General features: G+C 45.3%; 1 long non-coding RNA gene across 1 annotated transcript; it reads right to left on the bottom strand.

The window, feature by feature from the left end:
• Positions 1–1,171: 1,171 nt before the first annotated feature.
• LOC138265717 (uncharacterized) lies at positions 1,172–16,422 on the bottom strand. The gene is made up of 3 exons (XR_011199410.1): positions 16,279–16,422; positions 5,002–5,100; positions 1,172–2,061 (listed from the first exon to the last, which is right to left on the bottom strand). It is a non-coding gene; the product is annotated as an uncharacterized lncRNA (long non-coding RNA).
• Positions 16,423–16,847: the final 425 nt, after the last annotated feature.

The raw sequence follows: 16,847 nt of genomic DNA, 5'->3' as shown, positions 1-16,847 counted from the left end.
ATCTCTGCATTAGAGGACGTATGGATGCCAATGGTATAGTCCTGCTTGCCCACCTTAAAGAGGAAGACAATATGGCACCCACACAATGTTTTAAATATTATTACCTGAGTCACCCTACAGGCAAGAATCGCCCCAGAAGAGGACACTATGGAAGACTCCCCTTAGGAGAGGGCTACTGGACGACCACATGATGGCCAAAGCAATTTTCCCTTACCTATAGGTTGCTAATGAACAACACACAGGGAGAATTAGCAAACTTAAGGGACAAACCACAGACAGATGTGAGGAAGCTGGAGGAGGATGATGATTGGCAGGAGGCGCTGCAGTTTCCCACGCAAGTACCAATACAAGTGAGATTTTTTCCAATTCATTTTTAAATTCTCCACACAATATATTAAACTAGGATACTCTTGCATAAGATCGGTAGAGCCGCGGAAGATGCATGCCTACATGCTTGCGGCCAGCAGGGGTTCTTTTTGCACATGCTGTGGGAATGCCCTGTGATCTGCACATTTTAGGTTGGGATGTGAAATTAAATTGAAACAGCCATTGGGATGCCCACTGAGAGTCCGGTCAAGTTGATGTTGTTGAGGGTAAGAGATTCCACAGATCTTGCCTCCTAGCAGAAGATCTTGGGGAACCTTGGCTTTTTACTGTTAAAAAGGGAAATTGCACGGAGTTGAGGGAGTGAGCCCACACCTACAGGACTGGAACCGCAAGATGGATGTATGCTGTATGAGGGAGAAAGTGTACAAGGGTTGGGCTGTCCAAAGAAGTTTGAGAAAGTGTGGGGTGGTTGGTCTGTGGGAGAGTAGGGAGTAGAAGCCATTGCGCCTTACATCGGGCCGCTGGTGGTTCGTGTAGAGTGGAGTTGATTTGGGAACAGGGGAACGGATATTTTGAATTGGCTCACTTCAGCCTGATGCTCTAGTGCAACACTTGGACCTTCAGCTGAGCAGGGACCCACATGATAACTGGCAGGGTTGGTGGGGGAAGACAGCTGGGGGACTGGGTATTAATACAACGTTTCCCTAAGCTGCTTCTTTGTGTATGTGCTTGGAAGGAAAAAAGAAAATTTACTAAATATATAGCTCCACTGACAATTAAAATTTTGCGACTTGTGATACAATTAGGGTGCAAAGCACGGAAAAGATGGCATAGGATATTTGGATGGTAGTAGAGCGCATCGCACGTCATTATTTTATTTTATACAAAATGCAACATTAAGGTATACTATTGTAATATCATTCCGATTTCCTTTGCTATGCCACATACCATGCTTTTGGGGTGCTCCATACTGAAACTCTCTCTGGATCATCCTTAAGAATGAAGCCTCCTTAATTTATTAAAGTGAGTACATTCTGGCCTCTCACCCAGTTCAACTCCATTATTTTACTACAGCAAACATTATCTGCAACATCATGCAACTGTACAGAGGAACTTTGTTACATATTGCCATTAGTTGTTGTTTAAAAAACTAAGACAATGCTGACACCAAACAGCTACATCACATATCCTTCAAAATGGTTGCTTAGATCACCCTAACTTGTCAGAGTCATACATCTGATTTTACATAATTCACTTCCAATATGTATACAGAAAAAGTCCTTTGTTACTCACTAAGGATCATTGGTGAACCGCGGGAGTCTGGGTTGAGGGAAGCCATAAAGGTGACAGTACAAGACATCAAAACAGTAGCAGCACATCTCGGCCGACACCACCAGACTCTTGATGGCACTGTTGGTGCCAATGGAGCCATTGGGGCGGATAAGCGGGCTTAGAGCCCCAGAGGTGGAGTTCATTCGAAAGGTCGGATTGGCAGTGCTCAAAAGCAGATGAGAGACATTTTCTCTTCCATTACAGCCTTCTGAATGCTGGTGATTCAGCAGGGCCCCAGAGCTGGAAACTGTGCCCACAGTGACCTGGTTCCCATGGCCATGTGTTCCACCTCCATATAGTTTAGGCTTTTTCACTCCACAGCAGCCTGCCGGCAGCTTGGGCTCCTTTGGAGGAACACAACGCCTCTTTCCCATTCTGAGATGCCAGCAGAGTTGTGTGGGCCTGCAAAAGAAGAGGCAAATGATTTATCTAAGTGACATTACTACCGCATTCAACCAAAATGCCTTCTTCCCTCATTAGCTAGGCACATTACCACAGGAATGCTTAAACCAGAAGTCCCAATTTACAGCAGATAGGCAGAGGACTGCTTTAACTCTCCCACCTCCCAGATATTTTGCTGAAGGGCTGCTTTGACTAGCAGTTTCCCCAAATACTTGAACAGAAGGGTTTCGTATAGAAGTCATTTGGAGGTCACAATACCCTGTACATCTTAGTGTCATACTATTTGACCACTGATGGGGCAGAAATGTCCCCTGTATAGTGTACAGTTGTGTTCCTGGCACGGAATACCAACTGCAGGTATCTGATAATCTAGCGTGTGCAGAGACCTGGGCCCATCACATAACACATGCAGCCCTGAAGTGGTCCTGGGCCATGAGTGGCACACTAAGCATACTCATATGCGACAGTGAAATACTGTCCCTGTCGAATGTTTTTATCATACCATGTTTTCTGATCCGGCAGTTGTGACCAGTTTTTTTTTTTATTATTTTTTTTAAATCTGTGTCACAGGAGTGGACGCCTTCCTGCCCACTCATGTAAATTTCCTCTGCTGCAATATAATCCAGAGCCTGATGCTAACATCCTAGCAGTTAAATCCCTGTATATATGTATAGTTTGCATGATACACACATGGCACATGCCGGAGTGAACCAGAGTAAAGGAGGCCTGTGGATTCCATTTTGGAAGCCCTTAGCATTTTCATGCGCACAAGATGGAGATGAGGTTACCTTCCTCAACAGCTGAAGTGTATCACTAACATTCTGTAGATTAGAGGGAAGGGTCCTAGATGCTGAATTGGGGAGAGAGATGAGGCTTCCATTTAAAATTTCTATTAGGTCCCTTTGCTGCAATGAGCTACTGGTTAGTCTTCTTGAGCACTGCTGTCTGTTTAGATGGTAGTGGTGAAGGGTGAGTACAGGCTCTGGTGAGGGGTCTTTAATAAGAGGGCAGCCTTCTATTGCATCCTGATCACGGTCAGTGTGGCTGTTGATTGTCAGGTGAAAAACGATCAAACCTCACTGCAACTGTATAGTGAATGACTCAACATGGAGACCACCCTGCTGTGAAAAGCATCAAACTTCATAAAGGCAGAGTATCGAAGACAGCCTAGAAAGGACACATGAAAAGAGAACCGAGCTAAACTAGCCCTGAAGGGGCAGAGACTACACATGCCCCTTGTGCCTTACCTGTATATATGCAGGAGCTTCTGACATACTTGTTTATCCTATGTAAAGTTCTTTTTGACAAAGAGAAAGGGTGCTTTGCATAGTACCCAGAAGCCTGCATTGCATACAGAGCTGGTGTCTGCTGACAACCAGCTATTCAAAGGTGAGGTGATATCACCTGGGGGTCTCTTCTGAAAGAGAAAAACGATCTGACTTTCCCGAAGCACCTTGAGGTTTCCTGCTTGTGAACTAGGAAAGAGCAAAACCAGCCCTGTAGGACAAACTCATCACTAGCGTGAGCAAGAACACACTAATCACGGAGCAGGTGGTCAATGGACAAGAGGCTCCTGAGAGAGTGAATGGCATGCTCCCAGCCCAGAGCCAGCCCCTCTCACTGAATCAGCCAGCCCCTGGCACATAAGCATACAAAATAAATACTGAAGAGGGTAGCCTTTTATACATGCTCAAAGTGCACCCTGAAGGACTATGTCATAACCATGAGTGCCACTTAACTATGTTCAATCAGACTGCCAAGCTCCCAAGTAAACTGTAAGCATCTAGAAGTTGCCCTACTGCTGCAAGTTGCAACCCTGTGCAGAGGCAGACTGCCAAGAAGCCTCAGGCCCAGGATCTGCCTAGGTGCACCACCTAACCAACAACCAACAGGTGTATCATAAGGGAGACATCACCACCACTGAAGGAGAGGAACCTGTGGTGACCCACAATCTCCAACAATGGAGAAATAACTCCGCCTGGAAGGGGACCTGTCATCTCCAAAAACTGAATGAACCTGACCGCAACCAGTCTTACACAGGCAGCCCTCCACAACTGTTCAACACCTGGTGTCAGCACGTCTTGCCGAAGGAGAGGGGAGAAGATTAGAATGGACGTATGCTGTGGCCCGAAACTCAGGCCAGCCACTAGCACTCGCATACTAATGACAAAGATTAAGCACACTATTCTGTCAAAGAGTGTATAACACTGCACCTTTGCTTCAGACTTACTACAGACCTGCCCTAAACCACTGATGTTGAGTAAGTGGGAGCACATCAGGGGTACCCTTGCCCTAGGTACAGTAGCTCCTAGCCAGAGACTTATGAACCTACAACTAGTAGTGTGATTTAGAGTGCAGTATTTCTTTATTATAAAGACAAGCACTGTGTTTGACAATCAGTTATTGCGCTACTGAACGAATGTTGAGCGCTTAGCTGATTGCACCCCACACACCTCTGAGAAGACTGCAACTGTTTGCCATTTCTACCCGAGAGTCAAGTGCTCAAATGGTTGTACTTCGCCCAGTTTCTAGAGCCGTAGAAGGATGGAGCTCCAGGACAACATAAGCAAACAAAAACAGCCTGAATGGCTCAGGCCCAGTAGTCCCTGCTTGCCCTTTGGCCAACAAAACAGGGTCTGACACACCATCACTGGTACACTTCTGTGTTAGTAGTCATTTGGCCTCAAGAAAGTCTGGTGCCCTAAAAATAAATAAAAAAATACATTAACCACCGAATGTCATTCTCAAAAAAAGTTGCAGCTCTTTGTTCTCAGGTGAATATCAAAATCCTCTTTAGTGATCTAGTAATCTTCGCATCCTCTACAGGCCTTTCATTCCCATGTGATTTACTCTAGAGTATCCATATATTTAATGCGCCCTACTTACTCTAAAATGAAGATATATCAATATATTATTATCCGTTGCATCTACAATACTTACTGAAAACAGCAGCTGTGACTGAAGCCCAGGTGTCTGAAAGGTAGTTACAGTGTGTGCAATAGAAATGTCTTCATTCTTTCCTTTCCATCAAGTCCATACCTGTAATGGAAAGTTAGAATCACACTAGGCACATGCCTCAGCTGGCTATGATGGACATCAGACAAGCCAAGCAAAATTCTCCCTAAAGAACTAAGCCACCCTATATGTTTTTATTACATTATCATGTAATTAGTTTTCAAAGCCTTGCTGTAACACAACATAGTACAAAAGGGTTAACAGCAGTATGCCAAAGTATAGTCGCTACAACACTTCTAGTGAACCCAGCCAAAAATAGTTCTAAATAGGCATGCAATAGGAAATTCAATTTTCTCCACTCTTGCCAAAAAAATAAAAAATCCCCCACCCTAGAATATGCAGTCATACGTAGGCAAATTCAATTACATACATTGTATAAGCAGCCAAGATAGCAGATTATGTCCATATTATAATGCATGTATTCAGTACTTGCGCATTGTTAAGACTGATACAGAACATACAGCATTTCACCTTTAACATCAGTTCACATTAAATAGGTTTGAGGGATTTTAATGTAATTTTTCCATGGCTATAAGAACAAAGGTGGGGATATCTGGGGGATAGCCCTCATCTTTCATCAGGCTATCACAGTGTTTCTTTGCTGCCACTAGGCAGTTCCACAGGAACACTGCGTCTCCTTTAGGCTGATACTGTAGCCGTGGTGGAGCAGCTCTAAAAATGAAAAGGGAAATGTCTTCTATGATGGGGTCGCCCAGTACAGTTTTACGTCATGCCAGAATCCTTTTCCAAAAAGTTTGTATCTTGTCAATGTTTCCAAAATCACACCAACACAGTGGCCAGATAGTAGGGTAGATCGTGTGCAATTTGATTAGAGATAAATATCAGTCGCACAAAAGGTTATAATGTGTTCCTTTGTCTAGACTAGTGTGTGAAGTCTTATGTAGGTCACGCCATAGGTGGGTCCACTTTCGCTCTGGGACGGATTTGCCTAGGAGTTTGCGACATTTCTCTTCATCTGGATGTTGTGAGGTAGTTTTTGCAGTGAGGCGTACAGGGAAAATGGAAGAAATCACTCCCTTTGAGTCTGTAATATATATTTCTAAAGATGTTCCATCGGTATTGGATCGTGCTTAATGGCCTCCTTGACGGGAGAGCGTAAAACTCAATGACATAACTGAACCTAGCTGAGTCTTTCTTGTTCATCTATTGTACATTCCTTTTTTTGTATTCAAAGTCTTAATGCCACTTACATGCAGACAGTCATTTTGACACCAAGTATTAAAAGGTCCTGTATAGAATGCTGGTGTAAAAAAACGGATTAAAGTGAATGGGTGTGTGGGAGGATGGGTATATAGTGAAGTGGAGCTTGCTATTAGTATCTTGCCAAATCTGAAGGGTTGTGGTGGTAGGAGCACTTAGGTACACGTTAAGGGGTCCTGTCTTCTTTGCGATTCCAAATTAAGTCCAAAAGGGAGGGGTCTGCTACCGCCCAATCAATAGGTAACCAGTTTTTCCAATTTTCTAGCGCCCATTCTGCTATTATGCACAGTTGGGATGCTACATAGTAAGTGTGAATTTCAGGAACGGCCACCCTCCTCCCTTCATTTGGGCTGCACAGTACTCTATAGACAATTTGAGCCCTCCTCAGATGTACTTTAAGAGGGTGCTTTTTAGAGTGGTAAAGAAGAGTTGGGGCACTACTTTGGGCAGGGTCTGGAAGAGACTCTACAATACGTTCACTTTTATAGTGTTGATTCCCCCCAGCCAAGATACCAGGAGAACCACCCACCACCAGAGGTTCTCCAAATGTTAGCCAGTAAGTTTATATCGGTGTGAGAGGTCAACAGAGATCTAAACCCCATGATATGGGATATATTTGCCTATGTATACAAACATTTTATTTTAATTTTTTTAACAAATTGTGGCTGCATGACTGTATGTGAAGCGCTCTCCTGATCTAGTGTCACAATTAGCAATGGAAAGTAACTACATATAACAGAGCTATTTGTACAGCCACACAGTATTTCAAACTTATATAGCATGTTGGGATGGACAAGTTCTCTGCATGATTACAGACATGTACTACTGCCCTGAGTGCCCAATTGTACTGTTGTCTGGATCCCTAATGCGGATTTGTGTGTCACAGGTAAATAAGGATCATGCATGTGCTCCATGACATAGGTCTATCTCACTCACCTCGGTCTTGTTGGACAGGGAGGCACGCCGAAAGTGCTACCCTCTTAGTGGTGGAAGGTTACCTCCTTCATCAAGAGTTAAGCAGAACGAGCATGGTGGTAGCACCATACCATGTAGTGAACAGGTCTTTTTACCCTGTGTCACTAGAGTGAGGTCTACAAGCTCACTCACCTTAAAACCTCCACTGCTGTGTGCCAAATTCATCCTTGGCCTACATCAGGTAGCTGTGGATTGCTGCGCAGCGCAGGAGTCATGACTGCGCTGGATTTATGCATGCCTGGGAAGGCTACAGTACAAGGATAGAGCAGTACTGTGTAGTATATGTGAGGTTAGTGCATGTTTCAAGTAGGGCTAGTAACCTGGGATTAATCTTTTGATGCACATACCGCTGTGGCTGACATCCTGGTGTGAACTCTGGTCACTCCCATGAATTGTGTTGTGGGTTAATCAGTTTGGACTCTTGCCTCCTGTGACAGACATCCTTTTAAAGGGAAAGACGAAAATAAGAAGTATACACTTCCAGAGAAGCAGCACCTCAACATAAAACATCAAATACTCCGAACCTAATCACATTTTGATGTCTGGAAATGGACTACAAAAAAGGGGATGTTGAGACCCCAAACTTTGGCATCTGCCAAGCAGCAATATGGGCTACATGAGGAAGGGAAGCTCTGCAAGACTTCTACCTGTGACCATGACTGGGGGCCAAATTTCCTGCTGGGTGAGGTGACATCACCCAAGAAAACCAAGACCACCTGCTCTGGAGCACCAGCGCATGCCTGCTTGTCAAGACCACTGTGCTCTGAGGAAGATGAGAGTGTCTGAGGGAGTGAGGTCCTTTGGGGAGCCCTGCTAAGAGGACTCCCTCCCTCTTCAGGGTGTGAGTGAACGATAGTGCACTAATTGGGTCGTAACCCATGTGCAGGAGTGTCCTAAGCCAGGGGAGGGATGCTGTGGACTGAGCGGTGAGATAGCGCAGTGCAGCACTTGCCAAACCCGTAAACCACAGCTGCAGTGACCCAATACGCCAAGAGGTGCGACTGACAAAGTTGCTACTGTGAGAAGGCAGAGACTCTTAATCAGCGTAGTGAAGGCATTGGTACCAGATGAGTCTGTGCTGTAATGTACCGCTGCAACCTCATATGCCAGAGGTGGTCTCCAGTACCAATATCACCTTGATGTTTTGGTCTACTGCCTGAGGAAAAGACTTGGGTTGTGTTCAGTGGGTCAACCACATCAAGAGAACTGCCCCCAACAGGCCCCCTCGCAGTGCTCCAGTCAGGAGCTGAAGAAAGGATTTCCCCTACATATCCCCTTGCTGGGGGAAGGTCGACTTACCACATCTTCACAAGCTAGGAGCTGCTCCGATAATTGTGGAACTCTAGAAGTGCCGCTCTGGAGCGCAGGCCTTCGCCACAAGGTGCTGGCGTGAGCAGCCAGACTTCTCGGAGCAAGATCCAAACTTGCAGGTGCTTGCACTGAAGGCACTGCCTACAATGCTAAATACGTCCATGCTGCAGGTAGGGTAAGACTTTAACTGGCCCTGGAGGACTTGCTGGGCACCATACACACCTAAGTAATTCCGGAGGAGTCAAAGGGGAACTCTTGAATATGGTTTATTAGTGAGCATGTCATGGATGCAGCCACCAGTGATTTGGGAATAACCCCTAACACGTTACAAGGAAGAGGGGTGGGGCAGGGATATGCCTGACAACTACTGGAGCCCCGACATCAAGGGGATGGTGTTGATGCTTCTGAATGTTATTCCTTTGCATATGTAGAGTAAGAAATACAATACTTGATTTTCTTATAATATCAAGTAATTGACTGGACATTGATTTATTGTTCATACTGTTTACACTTTCAGTTATGAGTCATGCTCACTACCTGAATCTACTGTTCCCCCAAAAGGGAGCCTTTGACTGCTCATCCACAGCTACCACTGAAAGTAGAGTGCAGAAGGGGGTTCTTGTCCCAGATGTTCAGGGTCCATAGTATGTCGGGCCTCGGGACATGAGGAGTAAAAGGCCTCCGCCACAATGGTTGGGCCTGGTAGCCCGTGTGTCCCGTGGCCCTCTAAAAGTTGTTCTGACATGGAAGTTAAAAAACAGAATCCTCTTCTTAACCCAATGGAACACTATGCAACACCCATGAGAGTCAGATCAGCTGTGACTGTGTGCACCAGAAGAATAGTTACAATCTAGTTTAAATGATGCAAATATAACCAATTGGGATAAAACAAATAATATAAGCTGAAGTTGTCTATGAATTCTGTTTAAGTATGTTAAGTGCACTGCTAGTAGACAGTGTTGGGGCTGAGCAATATAAAAGAATGTGAGAGACACAGGAGGGCGCTGGTAAACCATCAGTATCTGACTGTAGTGGGGAATAGGGCTAGGAAGGCAACTCTTATACCAGCACCCTGTTCAAAAGAAAATGAATAGAATTGAGCTAGTAATCCACCAGGTGGTCCAATAGCAAGCTGAGGAACAATAAGGTGGTAAGATAATCAGTGTCTCTATTTGACCAGATTGCCCAGCATCATGTTTCTCACTATCAAAACTGAAAGCACAGCTGTAAACGGATTTACAATCCATGTTTCATGTCCCTAATACTGGGAGTGTGAAAACGTACCATTTAGAATACATTGGCAATACCCAAACAATTGTAGAAAAAAAAAAAAAGCTTCAGCACATAATTTTGTACTTGACCAGAAAGTAGAAATTGTACAGCAATGGCATGTTCTAAGGAACTGTTACCGGTGAAGCATGCTACAGAAGCACTGTGATGAGGTATCTAGGTAACAGTAGATATGGCTACTTTACTGAATAATGGAATAGCAATGGCCTGCATTTTGAGCCGAAGTGGACCTTTAGTCCTCTAAATGAAATACAAGTGTGGAGTCAAATGTGCACTTATATAGAAATCACTTCTGCTTCCAAAGAAAACACCAAAAGGCAAAAGTGAAAATATTGGGACTGATGACCAGGAACGTTATTCAAAGTTAAATAAAGACCTACCAGCCAGCACTATTTCCCTTCAGCCACAAGCAAACGGCACACGTTCCCATTGAACACATTGACTTCCATCAATAATGGGATATATTCAGCCGGGGGAGGCCTCCCCCATCACAGAAAAGAACCCTGCAGGTGCAGCAGCAGGCAGTGTTCTCGATACTCTGCTTGTGCAAAGGAGCAATATTTGGAGAAAAGGGGGACTATTCATTGTGTTTGTAATTGTGGGCATCAAGCAACAGTGACGGAACTTTGAATAGCTGCAAGACCTAAAACTTGAGCACCTGAGGTGAGGTACATGGAGATGGAGAAGTAGGCCCAAACAAGATTGCACAGCAAAGGCATGAAGGACCATAAAAGACAACCCTTCAACTGAACCACGTATGAGTATGGAGAAAAACTGACTGAACAAGGCTTGGAAAGTAAGGATGCTAAGGGTGTTGTTCTACCATTCATGAAGAAATAACATTTTCATAGCTCAATTCACAGTTGAAACTCATTGTGAACATAACTCCTTTCTGCCTAGGGACAAGCACATTTCTGTCTTCAGGTGATTCCGTGGAAAACGCTTGAATTATTTGTAGAACTGGACTGTGACACAACAAATGATGAACACCCTGAAAAATACTTTGCTTCTAAGCTATAATTCTTGCCCAACTTCTGAAGCCCTCCGTTGGACTTTTTGCCTTACGCAGGGTCATCCCCAGTCTTTTTGCCTCCTTCCTCCTGGTTTTTCTGACCTCTCGCTATTGGCTCTAGGACTCTGAGCACTTTATCACTGCTGACCAGTGCTAAAGTGCAGGTGCTCTCCCATCTAAAGTTGGTAGGATTGGCTTATACCTAATTGGCATATTCAATTTACCTATAAGTCCCTTGTACAGTGGTATCTCTATACCCAGGGCCTGTAAATTAAATACTACTAGTGGGCCTGCAGCGCTGCTTGCGCCACCCACTGAAGTAGACTTTCATACCTGTCTCAGGCCTGCTAGCGCAGGGCCTGTGTGCACAGTTTTCTGCCACAGGGACCTGGCATCTAAATTTACTTGCCAGGCCCAGAACTCCCCTTTCACTACATGTAAGTCACCCCTAAGGTACGCTGTAGCTAGCCCTATGGGCAGGGTGCCATGTATGTAGAAAGGCAGGACATGGGCCATAATGCATGGCCTGTCCTAGTAGTGACAAACAGCCTAACTTGGTGTCTCACTACTGTGAGTGCTGCCTTCTCATAGGATTGCATTAGAAATGCCCTGCCTTATGTGTAAGGGGTATTGTCTGATTTATGAGGGGTAGCGTAGGCGTGTTTGGTATGGTTGTGATGGTGATAATAAATGCTGCTTACTGGTGTGGGTGTATTTTTTATTACTATCACAGAAATGCCACTTCTAGAAAGTGCACATTTATCTGTGCTTATGACTCTGGTGTTTTGCAGCTTGACTCCAATCCACGTCTGGACAGAGTGACAGTTGGGGCTTGGTGCATACTTTTCAGACAGCCTGTACACAGGGAGGGTGGAGGTGTCACAGAGGTGCATCTGCATACTGAATAGTCTTCCTGGGCTGAGAGAAGGGAGAGGCAGGACACACCTGAATTTGTAAAAACTGTGCCCTGGCCTCACACAATAGGGTTGTTAATCCCCCACTGATGTTTGGAGCCTGTGCTGAAAGGAGAGAGGGGGCACTCCCAGAACCAGTTGTAACTGTCTGGAACCTCCTCTCCCTACCATTGTAAAACACTGTAAGAACTGACTATAAGTGCAGGGGAATTTTCCCCACAATTTGGAGACTCTTGGAATCATCTTGGAACTGGACACCAAAGGCTGAAAGGACTCACCAGGAACTGCCATGGACTGTTGCTGCTGTGCTGACCTGTGACCTGCCTAGTCACTGTGAAGGACTTGCCACTTGCTGCCTTTCCCTTGTGCTGGCCTGTAGCTGGGCCCTCCACCTGAGGACCTTGTCTTAAGATTCTGCTCCCCAGGGGCAGGGTGCTGTGGCCCCTGACCCCTGCATCCATTTCTTCACGAGGGGTGCTTCTCCGTGGTTGCGGCTGCCATAGCGCTGATTGCAGCGCGCTTATGGAGCCTTGGGAATTAGTAGGCTCCTTGCTGCATTGTGCCCCTTTAAATAAGATCACCGCAGCAGCCCAGGAAGCTGGAAGAACACTCGCGCACCGCATCGGGTGCAGGCGAGTATCTGCTCGGGCCCCAGGAGGGGTCCGATCTTCTTGTGGCTTCACGGCAGGACCAGGGGAAGGCGCGAGGAGTGCTCCCTTCCCCCTGGCCTCTGCGTTAGGAGCAGGGTGCTCCTTTTCTGCTGTTAGGTAAAACAGGCATTATTGTGCCCCCCCCCCCTTGGTGGAAGGGCCAGTGGAGGCCCGGGGGGGGGGGCCTCCCAGAGATCGCAGGTCCCGGGAAGGACCTGTCATTAAACCGGAGGGGGTGCGTGGTGCCCCCCTCCTGCCCTAAATTGTTTTTGCTGGCTTTGACCCCCCTCGTGAGGGCCGTTTGAGGCCCTGGGGGCCCCCAGTAATCACAGTCCCCAGAGGGGCCTGTCTATAAAAGAGAGGAGGTGCATGTCGCCCTCCTCTGACCCCAAAGTATAAGGGAGGCCCCCGTTTTGCGCATAGGAGCGCCGGGGGCCCCACTGTTCGCCTTCTAGGCACCGGAGGTGCCTTCATCCAATCAAGTACTGTTTAAAGGACCAATATAGTTGCAATCCAAAGTTCTTTCTACAGACTTTTGTTTGATTCATATATTACCTACCTGCGTTTGATGTTTTTACATATGTGTATGCAAATGTTCCTTTTATGGACATGCTTGCTAATATGTTTTTCTAACTTGCCATATGTTTTCTAATGTTCCTACTATGGGCATTTTATGATATTCTTATGACAAGTGCTGTGATGTAATAACGTGTTTTTCTGACTACTGCTTATGTTGCAGAATACTGAGTAACCTATGTGTTATGTGGGACTACTGCTAGGTTGCAGAGTAACTAATGTGTAACGTTCTGACAACTGCTAATGTAGCAGGATAGTACTGATATGTGATGTTTGGTCTGATAATTGCCTTGTGTACAATACAGTATATTTTCATATAATCTGGTGTTGTGTTTCCTTTGTGGTGGGGATATTGCGTCACATGTGTTGTGTGTGTTGTGCAAACGCTTTACACACTGCCTCCGGGTTAAGCCTGACTGCTCGTGCCAAGCAACCAAGGGGGTAAGCAGGGGTTATCTTGGACGTGTAACTCCCTTGCCCTGACTAGAGTGGGTAAGTTCTGCCTGGCTGAGGTGCATACCCTAGCCAACAAGAAACCCCATTTCTAACACCCTCAAATCACAACCTAGTGGATATGAAATTACATAGTACATCAAAGAAATGTACCTTAAGAAACCAACGTATTTTATTGCATGAATTAAAAGACAGCGTAAGTAGGTTGCAAAATTTGGACCAGAATTTTTTTTTTTTTTTTTAAAAGGCATTACAGTTTATTGTGAGCAGAATGTTTTGACTTCAGGATGGTTTACAAGAGAAGCAGTTGGTGAAAGGACGTGCCACACATCAAGAATGGAGGAGTGTGCAAAGATAGAGGACAGGAATCGGACCTTTTCCCTATTGAAACCCCTAGACCAATCCACACCCAGTGCCACTCGGCAATAGGCTGGTGGAGGTAGCCCGGTACACTAAACACGCACCGAAGGTAGGGAAGGCCTGCGGAGACACGCAGAAAAGAGGGAGATGGTGAACAAGGAGTGCACTGGGAAAGGTGCACATAAGCTTGTTTGTGAATTGCTGCATAGAGAAACAGAGGAGGACGATGTTACAGTTCTATGGGAACTCACATCAGAGAGATACTCGGGTTCCAGAATTGTGATTAAGGATATTCAGATGGCACCATAAAACCTGACGCCAGCCCTAAAGGTCCATGATGAATTTGCTTATCTGCATGAGACTCATGTCTGTTAATCCAATTGGTCTCATACAGGAAACTATGGCTATGACACAAATGGTGATAAGGTACCTTCTCTACAAGGTGGATGGATGTCTGACTCAGACAGGAATAAGCAATGAAGCTGGCTCCGAGGAAGCGAGTGATTTCACTCTCCCCTTTACAGTTATTCCTGCTAAACATCCAACATGACATTCGTCAGATCAGACGTCATTGGCCAGATAGACTTTGCAGCACCAGACATCCTGCATGTGAGCATGCCAAGATCCATCAGAGTACATTGTAAAACAGAGAAAGTCGCATTTCCATTAGTGCGAAATATTGTACTGCCTATTAAAGCAAAAGAGTATATGTTAATAACGCTCCGGAATCGCGTGACCAACGTTCCGCTCATAAGGCACTGCAGGGTATTATGTGGGATTAATGAATATGTATGGATGAACACAGCTGGGATACTGCACTTTCATTGGGGATCTGAAAATCACAATGTGACAAAAAGCTGCAGGCCTAATTGTGACGCTGGCTGTCAAGCATGTCATAACGCTTAGTGAGGATAACATTAGCTTGTACGTCTATTTTGTAAACTTGCTAAAAAGGTAAAAGATAAAGGGTCTTATGAGCAGAGGTGTATAAAGTGGCAGTTCATGTTTTGACGAAGGCCCTTTGTCATATCCGTCCCATGTATCCCTGACCTTGGGCATTCATACATACCTTGGGTCAAGGGAGAGGAGCACTCCTTACTTGAAAAACGAAATAAAGCGCAGACCCACAATCACGTTACTCATATGAACCTCTAGTGGAAATACCAGGAAGAACAAACACTAAGAATTAACGTGTGGTAGAGGTATTAGAAAGAAAGGGAGAGCAATGAACAGGGATTAGACATCTGCGACCTAGTTAGAAATGCATACTGGGTTTAATTGCATTGAACGAGCCACAGTTTGGAAGGGTGGGGGGGTAGGAGAGGTATGTGCTAAACCTCACTTGATATCTTCCGTCTGGCAGGGTGCATTTTGCTGGACCTGTGTGTATGGAAGCGTGTGGCCTGCACTGCCTGCCTACTGCTTCTCTCCTTCAGGACAGCCAGCTGATCGTGCTGAGCATTACATCTAGATATTTGTATCCCGTACTCAACAAGAGGCATTCGACAAAACACCATTCACCCATCTTTCGCTGTGCAGACACACCATACAGTTTGTTATTACTGCTCTCAGAACAACAATCCCTGCCAGGTAAAAACACAAACACCCACCCAAGATACATGTTACAGTACCAAACACAACCAACGTAACGTTACAGTACTAAACAGAATCTGTCAACAGCTTTGATATACCTAGGGCATGGATGTCAAAGAGCTCACAACAGCACCCAAGCCAAATAATGTAAAAGGCAGAGCTGTGCAGGTGCGATACAAACTGGGATGCTACTTAGCACAAACCAGCACCCTTATTAGAATTCAACATTCAACACAATATGCTTGAAAGAATAAGCACACATGCAGCATATTCCATAAATATATATATATGTATGTATGTGTCACCGATCTCACAACAGTACCAACCCAAACATCATTAAGATGGACCTCAACGAGCTCTCTACTCCTCATAAAACAATATAAACCTATATGAAAACATACAGTACATAAAACAAGACACATTCAACACCAAATAACTGTTCTGGCTAGAGGCACACTGTGCACCTTAACAAAATGCCATCCTGTCAATTACCTGTAACACAATAGTTCAAGCTAGGCTACAAGCATACCAATCCACCACAGAATACGTACACAAACTGGTAACGAACCCCTTCAAAACAGAAAGCATCACTAACCATAGCAACACATAAGGAGATGAACCAAACGAAAGCGCCAAACTACTGATACCATCTAAACACTATCAAGAGGGCCAGAGTGATAATGTACCCGAACTCCAAGGGCGCTACGAGGCCATACTAACAGCAAAACAGAGCCATACAAACCGTTCACAAAATAACGCATTGGCAACATACAAGCAACAACCACACTACAGGATTACGAAAGTTCTGCTGTAAGCCTACCACAGTAAACACCTGTCCGCTACTTACAAAGACCTTCTATAAACTCAGCTCGGCGTCCGCTCTTCATCACAGCTTTTAATGGACTACATTTGTCAGTAAACAGCACTACTTCCGGGTCGCACACAGCCAATCCAATGACTAAGTAAAATCTGGGAGTAGTCGGGCGGTGGAAGGGATCGAAATGTGTGTGGTAACCTAGGATTGGAGCAATGCGACACTTCAGCCTATCCTAGAGAACTGCACAGAATTAGAAGTGTACATTGGCTTAGTCCGCAAGCGAAATATAAACACTGCGGAAACTGACGAATCCGACAGCAGGGAAGAATACCGGAGGGCGTGCACTTTTTCAGTGTGGAGTGACGTAGGATTTTCAAAGGGGTTCATATAAAGAGGCGAGTTAGTCGCAGTGTTGACAGTAGAATTTTAGAAGATGGTAATACTTAATCCTTTCGCTGCTAGGGCTCCCCACCACCACCCCGGTGCTAAACCATTCTTTGGCTATATGGGGTAGTTCGCGTTTAGGCCTTCATAACTTTTTGTCCACATGAGCTGTCCTTCCTAAATTTGTGTCCTTTTTCTCCAACATCCTTGGGAGT

Source organism: Pleurodeles waltl, chromosome 11 (genome assembly GCF_031143425.1).
Source record: "Pleurodeles waltl isolate 20211129_DDA chromosome 11, aPleWal1.hap1.20221129, whole genome shotgun sequence".
In the NCBI taxonomy this organism is placed as follows: domain Eukaryota; kingdom Metazoa; phylum Chordata; class Amphibia; order Caudata; family Salamandridae; genus Pleurodeles; species Pleurodeles waltl.
The sequence above is the reverse complement of the archived record's forward strand: the minus strand, read 5'-3'. Positions and strand labels throughout refer to the sequence as shown.